The sequence below is a fragment of the Capricornis sumatraensis genome, chromosome 6 (assembly GCF_032405125.1).
Source record: "Capricornis sumatraensis isolate serow.1 chromosome 6, serow.2, whole genome shotgun sequence".
Lineage (NCBI taxonomy): Eukaryota > Metazoa > Chordata > Mammalia > Artiodactyla > Bovidae > Capricornis > Capricornis sumatraensis.
Genome location: NC_091074.1, coordinates 91,001,171 through 91,026,160, shown reverse-complemented (window position 1 = coordinate 91,026,160; position 24,990 = coordinate 91,001,171). Strand labels below are relative to the sequence as shown.

The 24,990-nt window shown below is 37.9% G+C and overlaps 1 protein-coding gene across 1 annotated transcript in view; it reads left to right on the top strand.

Annotated features, from left to right (window-relative positions):
- The window catches only part of FANCC (FA complementation group C), a 319,894-nt gene that overhangs the window by 14,972 nt on the left and 279,932 nt on the right, over nt 1-24,990 (top strand). The gene's annotated exons all lie outside the window — the stretch shown is intronic.

The window sequence follows — 24,990 nt, the reverse complement described above, 5'->3', positions numbered from 1 at the left end:
ATAGGTCAGGTCATGATGTTGTTGTAAACCTCCAACAAATGTTATTCCCTCCTCTGCAACTTTTTATCTGTATATGAGTGGACTTTTAAAGATCTGCCTTGAAAATAGGCTATCCTGTATATTTCAGACTACTCAATCATTGTTAACTAAAGCAAAAAACATAGGTCTAATGTGGAGTCAGATTTTTTCTTCCTTATTACTCTTTTACCAATAGGAATGATGGTAGCACTGTGATCTTTTTAGAAATGCCCTTTCAGAAAGTTGGGGAACTTCCCTTCTGTTCCTAGATTGTTGAGAATTCCTATCATGAACAAATGTTGGATTTTGTTAGATGCTTTTCTGCATCTATTGAGATAACCATGTGGTTAGTTACTTTCTCTATTAATATAACTCATTACATTAGTTGAATTTTTAATGTTATACTGGCTTTGCATTCCTAGGATAAATCCCACTTGGTCGTGGTATATAATCCTTTTTATGTGTTACTGGATTTGGTTTAGTAATGTTTTGTTTAGGATTTTGTGTCTGTGTTTTTGAGGAATATTGGCAGGTAATTTTCTTGTGCTGTCTTTGACTGATCTTATGGTAATTCTGGCATTTTAATATGAGTTGGGAAGTGTTCTCTCCTCTTACATTTTCTGAAAGAGTTTGTAAAGGATTAGTGTTATTTCTTCTTTAAATATTTGGTGGAATTCATCCATGAAGTTATCTGTTCATGAATTTTTCTTTATCAGAAAAATTTAAATGACAAGTTCAATGTCTTTATATGTTACAGGTCAATTTTGATTTTCTCTTTCTTCTTGAGTAAGTTTTGGCAAGTTGCTTCTCTCTAGGATTTTTTCCCCTTATTATCTAAGTTGTGTCATTTGTTGGCATAAAAGTGATCCTATAGAGTCAATAATGATGCCTCCTGTTTCATTTCTGATTGGGGTAGTTACTATCTTTTTCTCTTCTTGCTCAGTGTAGCTAAAAGTTGATTGGTTTTGATATTTTCAAGAACCAACTTTTTGTTTCATTGATTTTTACCTGTTGTTTTTCTGTTTCCATTGATTTCCACTGTAATCTTTATTATAGCTTTCCTTCCGCTTGCTCTAGGTTTAGTTTGTTGTTCTTTTTCTAGTTTCCTAAGGTAGGAGCTTAAGTTATTGACTTGAGACCTTTTTTCTTTTCTAATACAACCGTTCAGTTACAAATTTCTCTTTAAGCACTGCTTAGGCTGCATCCCCCAAATTTTGATATGTTTATGTTTTTGTCATCAGTTCAAGATATTTTGAGTTTACTATGTGATCTCTTTTTTGAGCCATTGGTTATTTAGAAGTGTGGGTTTAATTTCCAGATATTTTAGGATTTCATGTGTGTTTATTATTGATTTCCAAATTTAAGTCCATTGTGGTCAGAACATGTGCTTTTAAAATTTATTAAGGCCTCTTGTTTGATTGTATAACAACTAACAACTGTATTTCTGCCCAAAATAAAGCTGTTCTTACAAGTGAAGAAATTTTTTTCTTTCTCCAAATGAGCAAACGCACAATTCCAAGAGTTATTGTATTAATTGCTTACTATGTCACATTTCAAAGTCAGCCATGGCTTAGTCGCTTAGCCGTGTCTGAGTCTCTGTGACCCCAGGCCTGTAGCCTGTCCATGGGGATTCTCCAGGCAAGAATAATGGAGTGGGTTGCCATGTCCTCCTCCAGGGGATATTCCCAACCCAGGGATTGAACCCAGGTCTTCTGCATTGCAGGCAGATTCTTTACCATCTGAGCCACCAGGGAAGCCCAAGAATACTGGAGTAGGTAGCCTACCCCTTCTCCAGGGGACAGGCTTCCTGACCCAGAAATTCAACCAGGTCTCCTGCATTGCAGGCGGATTCTTTACAAGCTGAGCTAACTCTATGACTCAACAATTCCTTTGCTATATGTATATACACCAGGATGTGTAAACCTGTGCTCCAGGAGCGTCATTCGAAACAGTAAAATCAACGGTTGGTTGAGGCCACTGTGGCGCTCCTCCTTCGCCACTGTGCGCTGGCAGTCTGGGCACACTCACGGCGGCAGGTGTAGCACGCTGTTGCCCTTGGGCACCATGGACAGGGCCAGTTTGCTTACAGTCTTGACTCCACTCTCTAAGAACGAAGAGTCCTCCCGTCCTCTTCTGCACAGGAGACAGTAACCCGCAGTGGGTTAGGGTGGTGGTCTATGATTCATGCCAAAATTAAAAGGAGTCTCTAAACACTTTCTAAAATCACCCATAGTCCCACCGAATGTTCTATTGTGTAAAGACAAAATTGTAAAGCCATCTTCTAACGACTTGTCAATAAAATAAAAATGGTAAGGAAAGAGAAGGAAATTTGTTAACATATGTGTGTATATATATATAATGTATATTAATACATATATATACACATACACATATAATGACAAATAGAAAATATGTAAAACTGTTACAATCCTTGTTCCTCTAGTTGACCACAAGGCCATAACTGATATCTATGACTTCTTTGTACAACTTTTTCTGTATTTTCTTGGCCCTCAGCCAGAGCCTTAGAAGGTTAGAGTTTTTTCTTGGTAAGTGAGCAAACCTTTATCCTTGAAGGATCTGAGCTTCGGAGCCTTCTCTTGCTCTGATTCTATTCAAAGCAGGCAGCTTTACCCATAACTCTATAGATGAGTCAAAATAGTGCATGCAAATGTGATATGTGTTGTCTTCAAAATTCAAAGAAATTACTGCACAACTGTGCCTCTTTTCATGATAGGTGGTACATTTTAGAGCAGCTTATATTTTGCCTTGCATGCTCCAGATCAAGAATTGGCAAACTATAGCTTGTGGGTCTGATTTGGCCTATTACCTGTTTTTGTGTGACTTGTAAGCTAAGAATTTTAAAAAATATTTTTAAGTGTTTGGAAAAAAAAGAAGAATATATGACAGAATCCTTAAAGCCCAAAATATTTACTATGTGGACCTTGATAGAGGAAGTTTGCTAACTTCTGCTTCAAACTATTAAACCCCATTTACTTCACTGGGGTGGGTGACCCATGAGTTTCTCTGGGGTTTATTGGCATGTGTGTTAAGAAGGCACCTAAAGTACTTTGTCATTTCCTGTTCATCAGATCTAGTCAGCATGGTTGTGTTCAAGTAGTAGATCAGTGTGATGTTTTATGTACTGTCAGGAGAAGTGCCTCTCGCTCCTGCAGCCCACATGACTTCCTCAGTGTCCAGCTTCTGTAGCTTGAGTGCTTCCTCAGAGCTCAGCTCCCCCACTGCCCGGCTCCTGGGACCTGCAGTTCCTCTCGCAGGCTCCTGGGCAAGTGCTGCTCCTCTGGTGCCCAGTTCTGTGGTGCACTGGGGCCAGTAGCACTTAGTTGCCTGCAGCTTGCCCCATCATTCCCCTTGGGTGATTTTATTTTAATAGAGTGCCTCTGGTGAGATACTTCCTTGCAACCAGGTTTTCCTGGCACCATGTAGGGTAGGTATCTGGCAAGTTACAAAAGGTGGATTTCTATCAAGTTCTACTGGTGCAGCACCCGTAGAGACTTCACTGTCATTTGGTGAGCCATGGTTGTTTCCTCTCCAATAAGATTTAGATCTTATTGGGTGCCTGGTAGGTAGAGTCAAAGGGGGTGTTGTTCTTGGGCACTAAATTCTAGCACTAGAAAGTAGTGGGTGCTGTTTATATCTGCTATTCCTATATTCTTTAGATTTCTTTTTACTTTTGACTAGCCAGTCTCCTGGTTAACTCAGTTATAGTGAATAATTCTTATATTTGATTTCCCTTATTCAAACTGCTGTGAGGTTTTTTCCCTTCTGATTGGACCCAGGTTGATCTATTATCTTTGCTTCTAACTTCATAAGAGATAGTAAATGGTGAGAGTAATTAGCTTATTCATTTTCTTGAACTGTGAAAGTAAAACTTTAGGATTACTGTCACTTCCAAATCACAAAAGGTAGGTTTTGATGAGATTATGTCATGCTTTTGTGTAGTGATGAACTGGACTTTACAGTTCTTTGCTTCTTTCAGGCCTTTGAAAAATCGAGTATAGGTATCATGGGAAGTGGGGTTAGGGAGTAAGAGGGAAGGGGAAGAGGAAAGGAATTGGTGCTGTGGTCAGTATTATGGCATCCAGTGGGTAGGACCTCAGATGGCATGATTTTACATCTGTCTGGCTATACTTCTTATTATCCTTTATCCCATGGTTTTCATTTTCAGATTTTTAGGACTGTAGTTTTTTCATTTTCCTTTAGAAGCCCAATGCTGATTTTGTAATACAGAATATATGTTATATGTAACATTTTTAATGTTTAATCTGTTTTTGTATAATCTGAGGTCTGGAGTCAGGTATTCTGCTAACTACCCATAAGATAGTTAGAGACTGCTGTTTTTTACATACACACGCAATTATGCAGGGCAGGCATTATTTAAATATTTGAGTTTGGCTCTGTGATCCCTTACCTAGTCAGGTTTGAAGGTGCAGAATTGCTAAACCGATTGACTTCTTTCATGGGAATTTGGAGGGGCTCTTTAGCTTAATTACTTCCAACACCCTCGTGGAGCTGGTTCGTTTGTTGTTTTTTATTCAGAGTAATCACATTATACGTCCTCCTTGTGCTTAACCCGGATCCCATTTCTCTGATTCTGTTTGTACATTTATGTGCTGTACCCATAGATTTCCTTACCAAGCCCTGATTGCTTGATCATTTCTGGTCCTTATGCACTCTTGCTCATACTGTTGTCTTGTGTATGTATGCTATATTTCCACAGCTCTTTGCCTGCTGCTTCACAATTGTCGACCTTATTGGGTGCCTACCCAGCATCTTTTCTTGCTTTTCTCCTTCCTAACAGTGCCTGGATTTTCTTTCAAAAGTCACTGTTAAATAGACTCTGGGGAATACCAGTCTTGCTACCAGCTTCTCTGGTAGACTCTGGTTGTCTTAAACAGTCTGCCTTAAATTAGTAACATTTGCATGATCACAGTCATTGGTTAGGGATGGGCATAAGTTTAAGCAAATACAGTCTGAAAAACATCTGAGGTCTTTTACTTGGGCTGCTAGAGGAGAAGTGTATACTCTCTTTTTTGGTGGTATATTGTACAATGGGGCTCCCATAATGACTGAACTATTTTGCTGTCAATAGGGGATTAGGATGGAGTTGGATCAATCATGAGGTCTGCCCTATCTCCAGATTTGCCAGTTTCTTTTTTCTTTCTTTTATAAAATTATTTATCTTTTGATTTAGTAGTACATATAAGTGATATAAAATTCCCCATAGTGCAAAAACCTAACCTTGAACAATTACCTAGTTGCCTTCCACAGAGCTTATCACTGTAACCCTAAAGCATATATTTTCTCCATAAGGTGTATCAAAGCCTTCCTGTGTTTAGTAATACTAGTTAGCACTTGAGTGCTATGCTTAGGGGACATTTTAAACAGCCCCCCATGGAACTGCTGGATCATATGGTAGTTCTACTTGCAATTTTTTGAGGAATCTTCATAGTGTTTGTCATAATGGTTGTACCAATTTACATTCCCACTAACAGTACACAAGAGTTTTCTTTTCTCTACATTCTCATCTACACTTGTTATTTCTTTTTTTTTTTAAATAGTAGCCATTCTAACATGTGAGATGGTACATCATTACGGTTGTGATTTGCTATAATGGTTGTGATTTGGCTGTAATTGGGATGTGATTCGCCCTGATGACTAATTATATCGAGCAATTCATGGATCCTTGGCCATCTGTTTGTCTTCTTTGGAAAAATAGGCAGATCCTCTGCCTATTTTTCAGTTGGGTTGTTTGGGTTTTTTTGATGTTGAATTTGAGTTTGTATATTTTATATATTAACTCCTTATTGGATATAGGATTTGCATATATCTTCTTCCAATCAGTAGGTTACCTTTTTGTTTTGATGATGGGGAAGCTTCAGGGTGGGAAAAATTTTAGTTTGATATAGCTGCATTGCTTATTTTTGCTTTTGGTTCCCTTGTTTTAGGAGTCCACTCCAAAAAAAAAAAAAAAAATCACTAAGACCAGTGTCAGTGAAGTTATTGCCTATGTTTTTCTCTAAGAACTTTATGGTTTCAGGTGTTAAATTTTTTCCCTTTCCAGTTTATTGAGATATAATTAACATCTTGTGCTCTGTAAGTTTAAAGTGTATAGCATGATGGTTTGACTTATATACATCATGAAATGGTTATCACAGTAAGTTTAGTGAACATCCATCATCTCATATGGATACAAAATATTAAAAAATAGAAAATGATTTTTCCTTGTGATGAGAAATCATAGGACTTACTCTCATAACACCTTTCTTGCATACCACAGAACAGTGTTAATTATATTATCATGTTGTACATTACATTTCTAAGACTCATTTACCTTTTTTATAACTTTTTTGAAGTATAGTTGATGTACAATATTCTATAAGTTTCAGGTGTACAACATAGTGATTTGCAAATTTTAAAAGTTATACTCTGTTTATAATTATAAACTATTAGATATATTCTCTGTACTTATTTATCCTATAGCTGGAAGTTGTACCTTTTGATTGCTTTCATTCAGTTCCCTTTTCTCCCCACCTCCTGCCTCTGGTAACCACAAACCTGGTCTCTTTTTCTGTGAGTTTCTTTATTTTTGAAGAATAACTGACTTACAACACCCTGTTAGTTCCTGTTACACAAAATAAAGATTTAGTATTTCTGTACTTTTCAAAATGATCACCGTAAGTCTAGTTATTATATTATCATTCAAAGATATTACACAATTACTGACTCTGTTCCCCACACTGTACATCACCATCCATCTAATCTGTCTGTGATTATTTTAAATTGCTGATCTCTTAAGCTCTAACACATTTAAACAGTCCTTCATTTTTACTGTTTTTGACATGTTTTACATATTTTTGTGTTTTGTATCTCTTAATTACTTATTGTGGATATAGGTGTTTAATTGTTTTTGTCTTTAATCTTCCTATTATCTTTATACATGGCTGATTTACTACCTTTACTGTGTATTTGACCTTATCAGTGAGACGTTTCCTTTTATAATTTTCATGTTTCTAGTTGTGGCCTTTTTTGCATAGAGAAGTCCCTTTAATATTTGTTGGAAAGCTGGTGTGGTGGTGCTGAACTCAGCTGCTTTCCTGTAAAACTTCTGATCTCTCCTTTAAATCTGAATGAAAGCCTTGTCAGGTAGAGTATTATTCTTGGTTGTAGGTTTTTCACTTTCATCACTTTAAATATATTGTGCCACTCCCTTCTGGCATGTAGAGTTTCTGTTGAAGTTAGCTGATAGCCTTATTGGAATTCACTTGTTCTTAACTTGTTGCTTTTTCCCTTCTGATTTTATTGGTCTCTCTTTAATTTTTGTCATTTTAATTATAATGTGTTGTTTGGTTGACCCTGTTTGGTACTCCGTACCTCCTGAACCTGGCTGGATATCTGTTTCCTTTCCTAGGTTAGGGAAGTTTTCAGCTATTGTGTCTTGAAATATGTTCTCTGTCCTTTCTTGCTCTCTTCTTCTGGGATACCTATAATGTGAATGTTAGTATGTTTGATATTTTCCCAGAGGTCTCTTTATTCTTTTTTCTATTCTGCTTCAGTGATTTTCACTACTCTCTTTCAGCTTGCTGATCCATATCTTTGTATCTTCTAATTTATTTTTGATTCCTTCCGACTCATTGGAAAAGACTCTGATGCTGGGAGGGATTGGGGGCAGGAGGAGAAGGGGATGACAGAGGATGAGATGGCTGGATGGCATCACTGACTCGATGGATGTGAGTCTGAGTGAACTCCGGAAGTTGGTGATGGACGGGGAGGCCTGGCGTGCTGCAATTCATGGGGTCACAAAGAGTTGGACATGACTGAGCGACTGAACTGAACTGAACTGAATGTATTTTTCATGTATTCTTCATCTCTACCTAGTTCTTCTTTATATTTTCCAATTCTTTGTTAAAAACTTCCAATTTCTCAATCTGTTCATCCAATTTTCTCCTGAGTTGTTTGAACATTTTTATAATCATTACCTTGAACTTTCTATTGAGTAGATTGCCTGAACTTCTATTGAGTTGAATGCCTTAACTTTTCTTCTGGGGTCTCATTTTATTCCTTTGTTTTGAACATATTCCTTTGTTGCCTCATTTTGCCTAATTTGCTGTTTTTTATTTCTATATGTATGTAGTTTGTTAGTTAGTTAAGTCGCCCAGTCATGTCCAACTCTTTGCAACCCCGTGGCCTGTAGCCTACCAGGCTCCTCCATCCATGGGATTCTCCAGGCAAGAATACTGGAGTGGGTTGCCATTTCCTTCTCCATGGGATCTTCCTGACCCAGGGATCGAACCCAGGTCTCCCGCATTGCAGGCAGACAGTTTAACCTCTGAGCCACCAGGGAAGCCCCATATATCTGGTACTGATATGGCTACCACCAATGTCTGTGCTTCCAGAGTGAGTTTCAGTTGCCTCCCACCTCTCTGGTAGGTTAATTATATTTACAAACTTTGGAGAAGGACCTTTTGTTGGAAATGTTCTGTGTGTCTCAACAGTGCATTCCCTTCCTGTCACTAGAACTGTGTACTCTAGGGATGCCCTCTGTATAGACTGTGTGGGTCCTTCTGTTGTGGCTTGCTGAGTAGCCAGGAGTAGCTGGCCCTGGTCCAGTTGATTGCCAGGTCTGACCTTGTGTGCAGGCTGCCAGCCACTGGTGGATGGTATTGGGTCCTAGTATGGCTGGCTGCATGGCCGGAGGAATCCCAGTCCTGATGTTGGTGTACTGGTAGGTGGGGCTGGGTTGTTAAGTATTTGACTGTAGAGCCCCTGGGATCCAAGAGCTAGTGGCAGCCTGCATAGGTGGGGCAGTGGTCCCAGGGATCCCAGGATTACTGTCTCTCCATTGGTCCTGGCTGGTCCCAGCACTAGTGGGGCCCCTGGGGATGGAGCCCCATGCTGAGGTCTCTGGCTGTAGAGCCGTGGGGGTCCCAGGGCTACTGCTGGTGCATTGGTGCGCTGGGCTGGATCCTGTGCCCTCTGGTGATCAGGGCCAATCTCAGGGTTCTGTGGGCTTAGATGGTCTTAAGGCAGCAGGTCTGCTGGTGGGGGTTGTGTCTCAGCTCTGCTAGTTGTTTGGCCAGAGGTATCTCAGTACTGCTGCCTACAGGTTGGTGGACATGCCTGAGTCTCAGCACTTACAAGCTAGAGGAGTGATTCCAAAATGGTACTTATCAGCACCAGTGTCCACCAGGTAGAATGAGCTTCCAAAAATGGCTACCACCAGTGTCTATGCTTCCAGAGTGGGTTCCAGTTGCCTCCCACCTCTCTGGGAAGCTTTTCAAGATCAGCAGCTGAGTCTGACCCAGGCTCCTTTCAAATGATTGCTTTTTCTCTAGGTCCTAGAATGTGTGAGATTTTGTGTGTGCTTTTTAGGAGTGGGGTCTCTATTTTACACAGCCCTCTGGCTCTCCTGAAAGTAATCCACTCTGACTTTTAAAGCCAAATGTTCTGGAGGCTTATCTCAGTGTAAGACCCCTGAGATGGGGAGCCTGATGAGTATCTTGGACTCCTTGCTCCTTGGAGAGAACCTCTGTGCAACTGTAATTATCCTCACATTTGTGAGTTGACTATCTGGTGTGGGTCTTGACTACCCTGCATCTCTACTTCTCCTTCCCTTTGTATCTTTTGTTTTAGAAGGTCTTTTTTGCTAATCTTCTCATCAGAAGGTTTTTCTCACCAGCAGTTGTCCATGGGAGAAGGTGAGCTTGGGGTCTTCCTACTCGTTCATCTTGGCCACTCCCTCTCATTCAATCTTTAATTTGTGTTAATTTTGTATATGGCATAAGATGGTGGTCTAGTTCCATTCTTTTGCATATGACTCTCCAATTTTCCTATTTATTAAAGAGACTATCCTTTATCCATTGTATGTTGCTTGTTCCTTTGTCAGAAATTAATTTTTCAGGTATATGTTGGTTTGTTTCTAGACTTTCAGTTCCATTGGCCTTTGTTTTTGTACCAGTACCATACTGTTTTGATTTTATTAGCTTTGTAGTATAGTTGAAAACCAGGACTTTTGATACCTCCAGCTTTGTTTTTCTTCCTCCAGATTGTTTTGGCTCGTGAGGATCTTTAGTGGTGGACATGAGTTTGAGGGAACTCCAGGAGATAGAAAAGGACAGGGAAGCCTGGTGTGCTTCATGGGGTTGCAAAGAGTCAGACACAACTGAATGACTGAAGAACAACAACAAATTTTAGAATTATTTGTTTCAGTTATGTGAATGTGCCATTTGAATTTTGATTGGGATTACACTGAATCTGTATATTGCTTTAGGTAGAATGGACATTTCAGCAATATGAATTCTTAGCCTCATTTGCAGCTGAGCACAGCCATGTGATTCTTTTAATCGATAGGTTTTAAGCAGGTTACTTCCAGGTAGAAATATTTAGCTATAGATGAATGACCTTTTGGCTGTCTCTCTTCCTGAAGTAGCGATTATGGATGCAAGGTGCTAAAATGTCAGAGCTTCTATCATCTTGGATCCACACGTGAGTAAGCAGACCACTCTCATTCCCTTCACCTCCCATATACACACTGAATGTACAGCATGAACAAAAACTTACCTTAACGTAATTTATCTTATTTTGATTCATAAAGTTAGGTTTCTCTTGCTAGCAACTAAAAGCATCCTAGGTGATAATAGTTTATAATTCCTTGTACATGTGATATACACAGTATATGCAGGTTATACATTCAAAATGATCTGCAAAACTTATACTTGTTTGAAGAAATCATTTGTACTTAACTCTGCCTTGCTGAAATTGGGGTACTCAAGCATAGCCTTGTAAAACATGAATTATGATGATTCTTTATCCTATCCTTGCAAATCAATGTTTACAACCAAAGCCTGTCTAGAATGCACATTTAGATGTTTGTAATTTCTAGTGAGACTCATTTCTGCTTTTATTTGAAGCTGTTATCTATGTATCTGTAATCTTAGGCCTTGAGAGTGAGTAAACTTGTATCCGTGTCATAAGCATGATACTTTATATGCCAAGTGGCATTTTCTACTGTGTTTGGCAGAGAAAAATATCCTGCTTCTGATTCTGATCAGAACCATTAGACTTAGTCATTATGCAAAAATATTGGCAAAGCTAGTGCACGTTTTGCTTGCTGAGAAGTATTTGGATGAGTTGGTATTTTTTTGAGACTGCATCCAGTTTTAGAAGTAACACACATAAAAATATTTTTATATGAAGTACTGTAATAAGAATGATTTTCTTTTTAAGTTGAGTGATATAAATTAAGATAAGTACAATGAGAAATATCTTGAATTTTGTTAGTGATTTTCCTAATATCACATTTAGGGACATCGACATTTAGTATAGTATGGAGCTATACTAAAAGCTTGAAATTTATTTCACTGTATGAAAGATTCTGTATCTCCATTTAGTTCTGCAAATGTGTACACTATACATTTAATCTATGGCTAATACTGTGCTAAGTTCTTTTCATTTTAAAATAATTTGTTTAATTTTGAAATTATTTGAGTTATTAAAGACATCGCTTCTTGAGACAGAATGGTTAAAATAAGACAAGTGTTTGAAAATATTCTTATACTTGATTAGAATAATCTCTGGTTGTGTTGTTTTGTGGCCACAGTGGCTATGAGTATCTGACTATACATTATTTTTAAACCATTTTATTTTGAGGTTTTACTGATAGACAGTGAGCTATACATAGCTCAGTTCAGTTCAGTTGCTTAGTCATGTCCAGCTGTTTGCAATCTCATGGGCTGCAGCATGCCATGCTTCCCTGTCCATCACCAACTCCCAGAGTTTACTGAAACTCATGTCCATTGAGTCAGCGATGCTATCCAACCATCTCATCCTCTGTCGCCCCCTTCTTTTCCTGCCTTCAGTCTTTCCCAGCATCAGGGTCTTTTCACATGAGTCACTTCTTCACATCAGGTAGCCAAAGTATTGGAGTTTTAGCTTCATCATCAGTCCTTCCAATGAATATTCAGGACTGATTTCCTTTAGAATGGACTGGTTGGATCTCCCTAATGTCCAAGGGACTCTCAAGAGTCTTCTCCAACACTACAGTTCAAAAGCATCAATTCTTCGGTGCTCAGCTTTCTTTATAGTCCAACTCTCACCTCCATACATGACTACCGGAAATACCATAGCTTTGACTAGACAGACCTTTGTTGGCAAAGTAATGTCTCTGCTTTTTAATATGCTATCTAGGTTGGTCATAACTTTTCTTCCAAGGAGTAAGCGTCTTTTAATTTCATGGCTGCAGCCACCATCTGCAGTGATTTTGGAGCCCCCCAAAATAAAGTTTGTCACTGTTTCCACTGTTTCCCCATCTATTTGCCATGAAGTGATGGGACCAGATGCCATGATTTTAGTTTTCTAAATGTTGAGTTTTAAGCCAACTTTTTCACTCTCTTTCACTTTCATCAAGTGACTCTTTAGTTCTTCTTCGCTTTCTGCCATAAGGGTGGTATCATCTGCATATTTGAGGTTATTGATATTTCTCCTGGCAATCTTGATTCCAGCTTGTGCTTCTTCCGGCCCAGCATTTCTCATGATGTACTCTGCATATAAGTTAAATAAGCAGAGTGACAGTATACAGCCTTGAAGTACTCCTTTCCCTATTTGGAACCAGTCTGTTGTTTGATATCCAGTTCTAATTGTTGCTTCTTGACCTGCATATAGATCTCAGGAGGCAGGTCAGGTGGTCTGGTATTCCCATCTCTTGAAGAATTTTCCACAGTTTGTTGTGATCCACACAAAGGCTTTGGCATAGTCAATAAAGCAGAAGTAGCTGTTTTTCTGGAGCTCTCTTGCTTTTTCGATGATCCTACGAATGTTGGCAATTTGATCTCTGGTTCCTCTGCCTTTTCTAAATCTAGCTTGAACATCTGGAAGTTCACGGTTCACGTACTATTGAAGCCTGGCTTGGAGAATTTTGAGCATTACTTTTCTAGCGTGTGAGATGAGTGCAATTATGTGGTAGTTTGAGCATTCTTTTGCATTGCCTTTCTTTGGGATTGGAATGAAAACTGACCTTTTCCAGTCCTGTGGCCACTGCTGAGCTTTCCAAATTTGCTGGCATATTGAATTCAGCACTTTCACAGCATCATCTTTTAGGGTCTCTATCACCTCCACTAGCTTTGTTCGTAGTGATCCTTCCTAAGGCCCACTTGACTTCACATTCCAGGATGTCTGGCTCTAGGTGAGTGATCACACTATCCTGCTTATCTGGGGAGGTTAAGATCTTTTTTGAATGGTCCTGTGTATTTTTGATACTTCTTAATATATTCTGTTAGGTTCATATCATTTCTGTCCTTTACTGTGCCCAGCTTTGCATGAAATGTTCCTTTGGTATCTCTAATTTTCTTGAAGAGATCTCTAGTCTTTCCCATTCTGTTGTTTTCCTCTATTTCTTTGCATTGATCACTGAGGAAGGCTTTCTTATCTCTCCTTGCTGTTCTTTGGAACTCTGCATTCAAATGGGTATATCTTTTCTTTTCTCCATACATATGTCAAAGCATATAAAATTGTACTCTTTAAATATGAATACATCCTTGAAATTGTCACCACAGTTAAGATAATGGTCGTGTATATCATACCCTCAACTTACCTAGTGCTCCTCTGTCAATGTTTTCCTCCACCTGTTCCACTCCACACTCCACCCTCTCCTCCCATTCCCAGGCAATCACTAATCTGCTTTCTGTCACTATAAACTAATTTACATTTTGTAAAATGTTATACAAATTGATTCAGATAATACATACTCTTTTTTGAGGGGTCTTTTTTCACTTAGTATAATTGTTTTGGTAACTGTGTCATGTAGCTTGTGTTACTAGTTCATTTTTATTGGTGAGTAGTATTTCGTTATTTGGATACAGCAGTCTTTTGGCTCCTTTTCATGGACGTTTAGGTAGTTTTCAATTTTTGTCTATACAGATAAAGCTGTTATGAATATTTATGTTCAGGTGTTTGGATGAACATAGCTTTCATTTCTCTTGGGTAAAAGTGTAGGAGTGGAAGGGCTAAATTGTAGGATAGGTAAAAGTTTAGCTTTTTAAGAAATTGCGGTTTCTGGTTCCAGATGGTGGAGTAGGACATGTGCCTATCTCCTGGGAGAGCAACAAAATCACAGTTAGCCGTTGAACAATGGGGGATGCTGGAACCCAACAGAAAGAGATATCCTGCATCCAAAGACAAAGAAGAAGCTCCAACAAGACAGTAGGAGGGATGTAATCACAATAAAATCAAATCCAATACCCTCCAGGTGGGCCACTCAAAAACTGGAGAACAATAATACCCGAGAAGTTCTCCCACCATTATGAGGGGTCTGAGTCCCACGTCAGGCTTCCCAGCCTGGGGATCCAGCAAAGGCATTGGGAAGCCCTTGAAGGCCAGCATGATTTGATTACAGGACTTCTACAGGACTGGGGGAAATAGAGACTCAACTCTTGGAGGGCACAGACAAAATTGATATGCACCAAGGTCCAAGGGACAGGAGCAGTGACCTCAGGAGACTGAACCAGACCTGCCTGCTCGTGTTTGAGGGTCTCCTATGGAGGCGTGGGTTGGGGGAGCTTCCTGTAGGGATGGGAGCACTGGCAGCAGCAGTCTTGGAAGCTGTCCCTTGGCTTAAGGACTCTTGGAGGTCACCATTAACCCTACCAGGACCTTATAGACCCCAGGGCTGGGTCACCTCAGAACAAAAAGCTAACAGGGAGCACAATCCCATCCATCAACAGATAATTGGATTAATGCTTTACTGAGCAAGGCCCTGCCCACCAGAGCAAGACCCAGTTTTTCCCACCCCACCCCTCTCATCAGGAAGCTTACACAAGGCTCTTTGCCTCATGCACTAGAAGGCAGACAGAAGAAGCAAGAAGAACCACAGTTTCACAGTGGCTAGAATGGAAACCACATTACACAAAGTTGATCAGGATAAGAAGGCAGAGAGTTATGTCCCAGATGAAAGGAGAAGATAAAACCCCCAAAACAACTAAATGAAGTGGATCTAGGCAACCTTCCAGAAAAGGAATTCAGTATAATGGTGATGATCCAGGATCTCAGAAACAGAATGGGAAAAATGCAAGAAGTGTTTGCCAAAGACCTAGAAGAACTAAAGAACAAATAGAGATGAACAATATACTGGAAGGAATCAATAGTAGAAGAGCTGAGGCAGAATAACAGATAACATGACCTGGAGGACAGAATGGTGGAAGTCACTGCTACCGAACAGAATATAGAAACAAGAATGAAAAAAAAATGAAGACAGTGGAAGAGACCTCTGGGACAACATTAATGCACCAATATTCACATTATAGGGGTCCCAGAAGAAGCATACAGAGAGAAAGGACTTTAGAAAATATTTGAAGAGATAATAGCTGAAAATTTCCCTAACATGGGAAAGGAAACAGTCAACCAAGTCCAGGAAGTGCAGAGCATTCCAAGCAGGGTAAATGCAAAGAGGAACACACCGAGACACATAGTAATCAAACTGACTAAAATTAAAGACAAAGATAAAATATTAAAAGCGACAAAGGAAAAACAATAAATAACATACAAGGGAACTCCCATAAGGTTATCAAATGATTTCTCAACAGAAACTACAGGCCAGAAGGGAGTGATATGATTTATTTAAAGTGATGAAAGGGAAAAACCTACAAGCAAGAATACTCTACCCAGCAAGACTGTGATTCATATTTAACAGAGAAGTCAAAAGCTTTCCAGACAAGCAAAAGTTAAGAGAATTCAGCACCACCAAACCAGCTTTACAATGCTAAAGGAACTTCTCTAGGCAGGAAACACAAGAGAAGGAAAAGACCTACACAAAATAAACCCCAAACAATTAAGAAAATGGTAATTATACTGCCAATTATCTTAAATGTAAGTGGATTAAAGGCACCAACCAAAAGATATAGACTGGCTGGGTAGATTAAAACAAGTGCATGTATGCACTTCTGCTTACCACACCACTCTACTTAACCCCTCCAAATTGTATGTATTTATTTTATATTGTTAGGTTAATCATGTTTCCATTATGGCTTGCAATTGTAATTATCTTTTGTTTTTGTCTGCCTATTGATTGTGAAAACATCTTTTACTATTGTGATTATGTAACCATTATTAACTTAGTACCATTGTATCATGATTAGCCAACAGAAAATAATATAATTTTATATCATTAAAACTACCATTTAATAGAAAAACCTGTAACCACTTTTTAAAATCCAGATGCATATCAGAATTATCTTGGAAATTTTTGAAAAATACAAATGCTCAGATATTTCTTTTTTTTCCTCCGAAGCTCCACATAAACATATTTAATGAGCAGCCATGTTTAAAAACAACTAGACTTTATGATGATATTTTCATTTTATATACTTGGTTTCACTTTTTCTATTTCCTTTTCACTGCTCATTTATGTTTTTCAATTTTCCTGTCTCTTTTTTTTTTTTTGATGTTCTTTCTCAAGTCTTTATCAAGCATAGTAGCTATCAAGCATAGTAGAAATGCTTTTGTGTGTGTATGTGTATATGTGTGTGTGTGTATATATATGTATGTATGTGTACGGATATATACATACCTTTTTCAAGACTCCACATTGTATTTAATTACATTGAGCAGTTTCAACTGCATGCAACAAATTCTGGTAAATTCTCTTTTCATTTTTATTCTGTTACAAATACTTTCTATTTCCTTGTTATGACTTCTTAGATAATGCCCATCATTTGAAAGTAGACACTTAATTTCCAAATGCATGGGATTTTTAAAGTATCTTTGATATTATTTTCTCATTTTGGTATTAGTTTCTTATTAAAATGCTTCTCTGTAATTACTGTCTGTGTTTTTTCAGTCTTCTGACTTTATTGAACCTTTCAGTGGCTAAGTCAAGATCTCTCTTGGTAAATGTCACATTACACTTGAAAATATGTGAGTTATTTTCAAAATCTTTTGATATTGATCTCTAATGTAATTCCACAGTGAGAAGAGAATAGACTCTTATGATTTCAGTACCTTTAGACTATCAAATTTTTGAACCTGGTCTTATGTCCCTGAATATGTTCTAGTGTCTCCTAGTTTATAATCTGTGGGAACTTGAATAGAATTTTTATTCTACTGTTTTGTGAAAATTATATAAATCTTAATTATGTTGAATTGGTTCATAGTACTTTTCAGGTCTACTATATCCTTCTACTTCTCTGTATATTCATTCTGTTAATTTTTGAAAGTTTGATATTGAAACTCCAACTAAAAATCTTAATTTATCTACTTAAAAATAATTGTAATATATAGTAGATCTGTAACTTTGTTCTGTATTTTCCAAGTCTCCTGTGTGTTATCATATTTTCATAATTAAAAAAATAAAAAGTAACAGACAAAAAAATTACTGTGTGCACCTGAAACTAATACAGTATTGTAAGTCAGCTAGCTTACTTGAATAAAAAAATTGCTAAGTTATTTTCAAAAGGGGTTATACCATTCTGTTCCCACTTGCAGTATATGAGTTTCCAGTTCCACATCCTCACCAACACTTAGGATTGTCAGTCTTTTTAATTTTAGCCCTTCTAATGTGTTTGTAGTAATATTGCACAATCATTTTAAATTATATTTTTCTAATACAAGTCCTTTGTCAGATACATGATTTGCAAATGTTTTCCTCCCAGTTTATGCCTTCCTTTTTTATTTTCATAATGGTATCTTTTGAAGAACAAGAAGTTAATTTTGTTGAAGTCCAGTTTATTGATTATTTTACTTTAAAGTTTGTGCCTTTTCTGTCCTATATAGGAAATCTTATCCTAACCCAAGTTTGCTGAGATTTTTTTTCCTATGTTTTCTTTCAGAGATTTTATAGTTTTAGCTCTTACACTTTAGGTCTATGATCCATATTGAGTTCACGTTTATATATTGTATGAGCGAAGGGTTCAGATTCATTTTTGTATGTACCTTTCCAGTTTTTCTATACTATCAAAGATTATTCTTTCCCTATTGAATTATTTTGGAGCTTGTCAAAAATCACACAATATATATGTGACTATTTCTCAACTCTTTTTTTTCCTGTTCCATTTATCTGTATATATGTCTCTATGCCTTGATTACTATAACCTTTTGATGAGTCTTGAAATCAAGTAATGTAAGTCCTCCAACTTTGTTCTTTTCAAAGTTGTTTGGCTGTTCTAGGTCATTTACATATATGCCCTTTATCAGGTTGTGGAAGTTTTTCTCTATTCCAAGTCTGATGAGATTTTAAAAATCTTGAGTGGTTATTTTTGATATGTGCTTTTCTGCCTACACTGAAGTACACAGAAGTTCTTGAAGATTGTATTCTCATATAACTGTTTTGACTGCCTTTGTTGTAGTTTTGTGGTTGTTTTCCACAGTCCCATATGTTTTGAAATTCAAGCCATGGTGTCTGTAATGGGATTGAAGATCATTATGTAAGCATTTGTCAACCAACTCAGAGGGACAGGAATCTCTGCACTTTTGATGCCTAGGTTCTTACTTGGCTGAGGCACTTAAGTATTTACTTAGGCATTCATTTCACAAATATTCAACACAGTATTAGTCAAAGTAAATACTAGTTGTGGTAACAAAATCCTAAATCTCAGTGGCTTAACATAAAAAGTGTTAATTTTTGCTAGTGTGACAGTTCAGTTCAGTTGCTCAGTCATGTCTGACTCTTTGCAATCCATGGACGGCAACATGCCAGGCTTCCCTATCCTTCACCAACTCCCGGAGCTTGCTCTAACTCATGTCCATTGAGTCAGTGACGCCATCCAACCATCTCATTCTCTTTTGTCCCCTTCTCCTCCTGCCTTCAGTCTTTCCCAGCATCAGGGTCTTTTCCAGTGAGTCAGTTCTTTGCATCAGGTGGCCAAAGTATTAAGAGTTTCAGCTTCAGCATCAGTCCTTCTTACGAATATTCAGGACTGATTTTCTTTAGGATGGACTGGTTGGATTTCCTTGCAGTCCAAGGGACTCTCAAGAGTCTTCTCCAACGCCACAATTCAAAAGCATCAATTCTTCAGTGCTTAGCTTTCTTCATAGTTGAATTCTCACATCCATACATGACGACTGGAAAAACCATAGCTTTGACTAGACGGACCTTTGTTGGCAAAGTAATGTCTCTGCTTTTTAATATGCTGTCCAGGTTGGTCATAGCTTTTCTTCCAAGGAGCAAATGTCTTTTAATTTCATGGCTGCAGTCATCATCTGCAGTGATTTTGGAGCCCCCCCCAAAATAAAGTCTGTCACTGTTTCCATTGTTTCCCCATCTATTTGCCATGAATTGATGGGACTGGATGACATGATTTTAGTTTTCTGAATGTTGAGTTTTAAGCCAACTTTTTCACTCTCCTCTGTCACCAAGAGACTCTTTAGTTCCTCTTGATTTTCTGCCATAAGGGTGGTGTCATCTGTGTATCTGAGATTATTGATTTCTCCTGGCAATCCTCATTCCACCTTGAGCTTCAGCCAGCCTGGCATTTTGCATGATGTACTCTGCATAGAAGTTAAACAAGCAGGGTGACAATATACCGCCTTGATGTGACAAGCGTGCCAGGCCACTGTATGTCAGTTCTCTCTCTTGTGCATATTTTTATATACAGATTTCCTGACGGTTCCCCAGTTTCTCTAGGGTCCTTCCATTTTCTAGCTGCACTGATTCAGTTCTTTACTTCCAGTCTTGTGTTTTGGGGAAGAATTTAGAAGCCTGCACAGGATTTTTTAGAGGCCAGGCATGAAAGGCATGTACATCATTTATGCTCTCCTTTCTTTGGCCAGAACTGAATCATACAGCCAGCCTAACTTCCAAGCTGCTGGGAAGTATTCATTTGGCACAGATGTGGGGAGTGCTGGTAAACTCTGTCACATACAACTCTTTTGAGTTAGGCACTGTAGAGTGTGTTGTGCCATACTTGGATATTTGATAAAGGAGGAATCATTTACTGTCTTCCATTTGTGATTGGCCAGATGACTTCTCTTGCTTGATGAAGTTAAGGTAATAATTTTCATAGGAAAAAGTAAACGAACATATTAACATGAATTATAATATAATTGAAGCATTTAAAATGTCACTAAACTTATTAGTCTTGTAAGTAGTATTTTAACTAGATCTGTAAAGAACAAATATGGTAGATGTATATGGCTTGCATGATGTCTGAAAATTTTTCTGAGTCAGCGTGATCTCAGGTGGCCTTGACCTATAGTGGCTCCAAGCTGGATATCCGTTCCTGTCCAGAGATTGAGGTGGGGAGAAACTCTTCAACCTGGGGCTCATCTATCTCCTACCTCAATTACCCTACATTTAAACACTAAGTTATTTTACTTATATTTAAGATGAAAGTTATTTTCAGCTTATCTTTTAGCTGAAAAGCAGTCTGACAATACTAAATTTGACTTCTTTTTTTTTGGCAGCAGCTGGCAGGAGTTAAGTTCTGGCCATCTTCTTTGGATAGTCTTTAGTCTTCTGGTTGCCTCAAGCCCATCTGATTGCTTTACTCATTTTACTGACCTCTTTTGGACATTTGAATTTATGACTTTTGTATGAAGTGATTTACTAACTTTTGGAACATCTTGAAATGACACTTAGAAAAAGAAATGGGTAGTTCAGAACAAATGTATCATACTTACTGGGGACATTGCTGTAGTTAGTAATCTATGTTCTCTGATGAGTTCAGAGTTTCACAGTTATAGGAAAAAAAGCTTATTGTTATTATCCTGAGCAATAATATACCATACGCCCTTTAGAAATCAGAGCTTTTTCCCTAATGATTTTTTTTTAAGTTTATTGATTTTATAAGCTTGTGTTTTTTTTTTTTTTTTCACTATTTTTGGGTCTTGGTTCATTTCTAATACTAAATGTGTTTCATACTTCCATGAAACCATACATACCAAAGTAAGGCAGGTATTCAAACAAAAAGAAAAATAGAGTGGAGCCTTTTCAAAAAAATTAATTTGGACCAAGGTTAGGGGTTCTTGAGAGATTGCCCAAAAGAAGATAGCTGCTGAAGAACTGCTAGGGTTACTTCTGTTGTACATCTTTTAAATGTGTCTTAATTCTTATGGCATGATAATGTTTTCAGTTACTAAAAGAGTTAACTGATTTTAGCAGCAAACATTCACCTTCAATAATAATTTCTCTTTGAAATGTTTACAGAGAAGGAAAATGAGGTTGCTTAGTGGCAAAGCTGTTGAGTGTTTTCCCGGGAAACTAACTCTTGTCTGGTGCTCTTTCCATTGCACCAGCAGCTCCATATCAGGGGTTTCTGATGCTTCCTATTGAAGCATTCTTAAGCAAGTTTTTGGCAGACTTTTTTGTTGCATCTTTCTACTGTGTAAATAGAGGCATTAGAAGAAATGTAATTTTTGAATACTGCTTAACCAGTTTCTGCTTGGTAATGTGCCCCAAGACCCTCAATGAATGCCAGCAAACAAATTAGACCCACAGTGTATTTGATATGTATATCTTTTCCCCAAACAAAATTTGAATTCTACAAACACAAATTGAGTCATTTTCCAAATGTTTGTATATGAATGGAAGTTTTTGTCCTATCCTTCTCTAACCAATACCATAAAACTTCTGAAGGTCCATGATACATTTGTTTTACAATGTTAATCCAAAACAAAACTATTCTGACTAAACTTGTAGCTATAGAGAGATACCAAACTCATTTCCATTGATCAGTACAACATGTTTGTACCAACTATATCCAAAAAAATGTGTAAAAGAGTGCCACGCTGTAAATTATAGTTGTAAACACAAGTGCAGCTGTTACAAATCTAGCAAAACCTCAGATTAAACAATTTAAAATTTACTGAACATGACATTCCAGACCCATTTTTCATAATATAAACACTCTGGGACATGCCTTTGAAATGAGTGGGATTGTCATTAATATTAATGCCACTGAATTCAAGACTGGGAGGTCATTTCTTTTGAGCTTCATTTTCACTCCTAATTTTGGAATAAAATATGCTTTTAGCCTAAAGTATTGCATGTTTATTCACGGCCTGAAAAAAATTTGATCCTGTTGTTTTTGAATTGCAGGCATGCAAAAATATGGTATAAATATTTTAGTCTTTATTTATGGCCTTTTAACTTAAATGAGTTTGTTAGAATTAAATTTGGCAAAAATTAGCTGCTAGTGGAATCCAATTGCTTTGGTCAATTAAAAAAATAAAAAGACACTAAAAATAGTTGCTATTTTAAGATTGTATTAGTTTGACATTTTAGAATCCTGTACTTAAGGAATTTTATTTAAATGATTCTGAGCATGTTTCTTGTGGTTTTGCCTTTCAGCTAGACCAGGGTGGGACAAGCATTCAAAATCTGCACCACTCTAATTTGCTTTTCTCCTTATTTTCCACTTAGTGGTATGACTGGTTGAGTATCAATTCAGCATTATAATATTTTCTAGAATTACATTCTGTGCTCTGATATCTTATGACATCTTGTATGAATTTTGAATATATAAAGATCAAATTTAAGTTCTTTTTTTTTTTTTTTTGGAAAGCACAGCTTTTTAAAAGTTTATTTTTTAATTTTTTTTTTTTTAATTTTAAAATCTTTAATTCTTACATGTGTTCCCAAACATGAACCCCCCTCCCACCTCCCTCCCCATAACATCTCTGTGAACTGGGCTAGTAGTTCTTGGTGGTAGGGGGTGGGGAGGAGGAGGCAGGTGGTTGTTTTGGTTTTGTTTCCTTGTTTATTGTTGACTAGATTTTAAAGTTCATTTGCCTTTTCTGAATTTCTTGTCTTGAGTTTTGAGGGAGCCTTTAAATTGGGTAATGGAGCACTTATGTGACTGTCGATAAATTACCTCTAGTCCTTGAATAAAAAGAGGCATTTATCTAAAGAAGCCAGTGGAATCTCTCATTTACATTTGTTCTCTAACTTCTGTCAAACATATTTTTTTGATCAGGAGAATTGCCAGCCATTGTCAAGTACCATGTTGTAACCTAACATTGGTAGTTGTGATTGGTAGCACGTAGCTGATCTTGTTATCCCTTATTCAGAAGAGCTTTGGATATTTCTGTCAACATAGAAGATTGGTATACCACAATGACTGCTGCTGTTGCTTTTGCCTCCCGCTTCTTTCTTTTTTTCCCCTTTTGTTTTACTTGAAGAGTTTGTGGAGGTTTAACTCTTGTTATTTACATGAGATAGAAATCTGGGCAGATATAAATAACCCCTGCTTTTCTTGTTTAAGTTTCTTTGTAACCATCTGAGGATTTTTCTTCCTTACCATCCATTCTTCTATTCTTTCTCTGGTATTATATATATCTTCTCTTTACTATATCCTCTTTCTTGGTTAACTCCTTGCTTTTGGGGGAGCACATCTGCTGCTGCTGCTGCTGCTGCTGCTGCTGCTAAGTCGCCTCAGTCGTGTCCAACTCTGTGTGACCCCAGAGACAGCAGCCCACCAGGCTCCCCCATCCCTGGGATTCTCCAGGCAAGAACACTGGAGTGGGTCGCCATTTCCTTCTCCAATGCATGAAAGTGAAAAGTAAAAGTGAAGTCGCTCCGTCGTGTCCGACTCTTAGCGACCCCATAGACTGCAGCCTACCAGGCTCCTCCGTCCATGGGATTTTCCAGGCAAGAGTACCAGAGTGGGGTGCCATTGCCTTCTCCGGCACATCCTCTAGTACCTTCTTAAAATGGTGTGTGGGAGGTAAATTATTTCTGGTCACTGTACTAGTTATACTCAACTGATAGTTTGTCTGGATATAGAATTCCAGGTTGGAAATAATTTTCCTTCAGAATTGTGAATTCTGAATAATTTTCCTTCAGAATTGTTCCATTTCCCTCTGTCTTCCAATGCTTTTATAATAAAATCTTATGATGATGTGCTGTTGTGTGAAATTTTTCATCCATTGTGATGGGCGCTTGGCTAGCCCTTCCAATCTAAAAGTGCTTATCTTCTAGTTTTTGGTGTTTTTAAGTTTTGTTGATTATATCCTCCCTTCATTTTCTTTGGTGCTTAACCTCCAAATATTTAGTTTGCCTCCAGGAGTAATGCTTCTATAACTGGAGTGACTGTTCTCTAAGAGATAGGGAACAGGTTTATTTTTTGTTTTTTTTTTTTTGTTTTTTAGTATAAAAATGTTTGTTGTTTGATAAGTTGGGGTTGCTCAAGACAACCTCCAGGTTTGATAATTTACTAGGAAGACTCAGAATTCAGCATATAGTTGTCGCCATGCCTATGATTTATTGCAGGGAAAGAACACAAAGCAAAGTCAACAAAGGGAAAAGGTGCATGGGATGAAGTCTGGAGGAAACCAGACACAAGCTTCTGAGAGTCTTTTCCTTGAGGAGTCACAGAAAACATGTAATTTCACCAGCAGAATTATGACAACACATGTGAAATGTCATCCATCAGGGAAGCTCATTAGAGATTCAGTGCCTAAGGTTTATTTTGGAGGCTGGTTGCATAGTCATCCACTGTCTCGCAAGTATCAAAATTTCAAACCCTTGGAAGGAAAGCAGATGTTCAGGATCAGTGACATTGTTTGTACAGTTTGTGCAGAGGAGTGTCCATCTTAGCAGTTAGGTCGGTAGGAACTATTACAGTATCCAAGTTCCCAGACCCTAGCCAAGGGCCACCCTTGGAAGGTTTTTCATTCTTTTTTTTAACTTTTTATTTTATTGGGGCCCTGCTTATTTAACTTATATGCAGAGTACATCATGATAAACGCTTGACTGGAAGAAACACAAGCTGGAATCAAGATTGCCAGGAGAAATATCAATAATCTCAGATATGCAGATGATACCACCCTTATGGCAAAAAGTGAAGAGGAACTAAAAAGCCTCTTGATGAAAGTGAAAGAGGAGATTGAAAAGGTTGGCTTAAAGCTCAACATTCAGTAAATGAAGATCATGGCATCCGGTCCCATCACTCCATGGGAAGTAGATGGGGAAACAGTGGAAACAGTGTCAGACTTTATTTTTTTGGGCTCCAAAGTCACTGCAGATGGTGA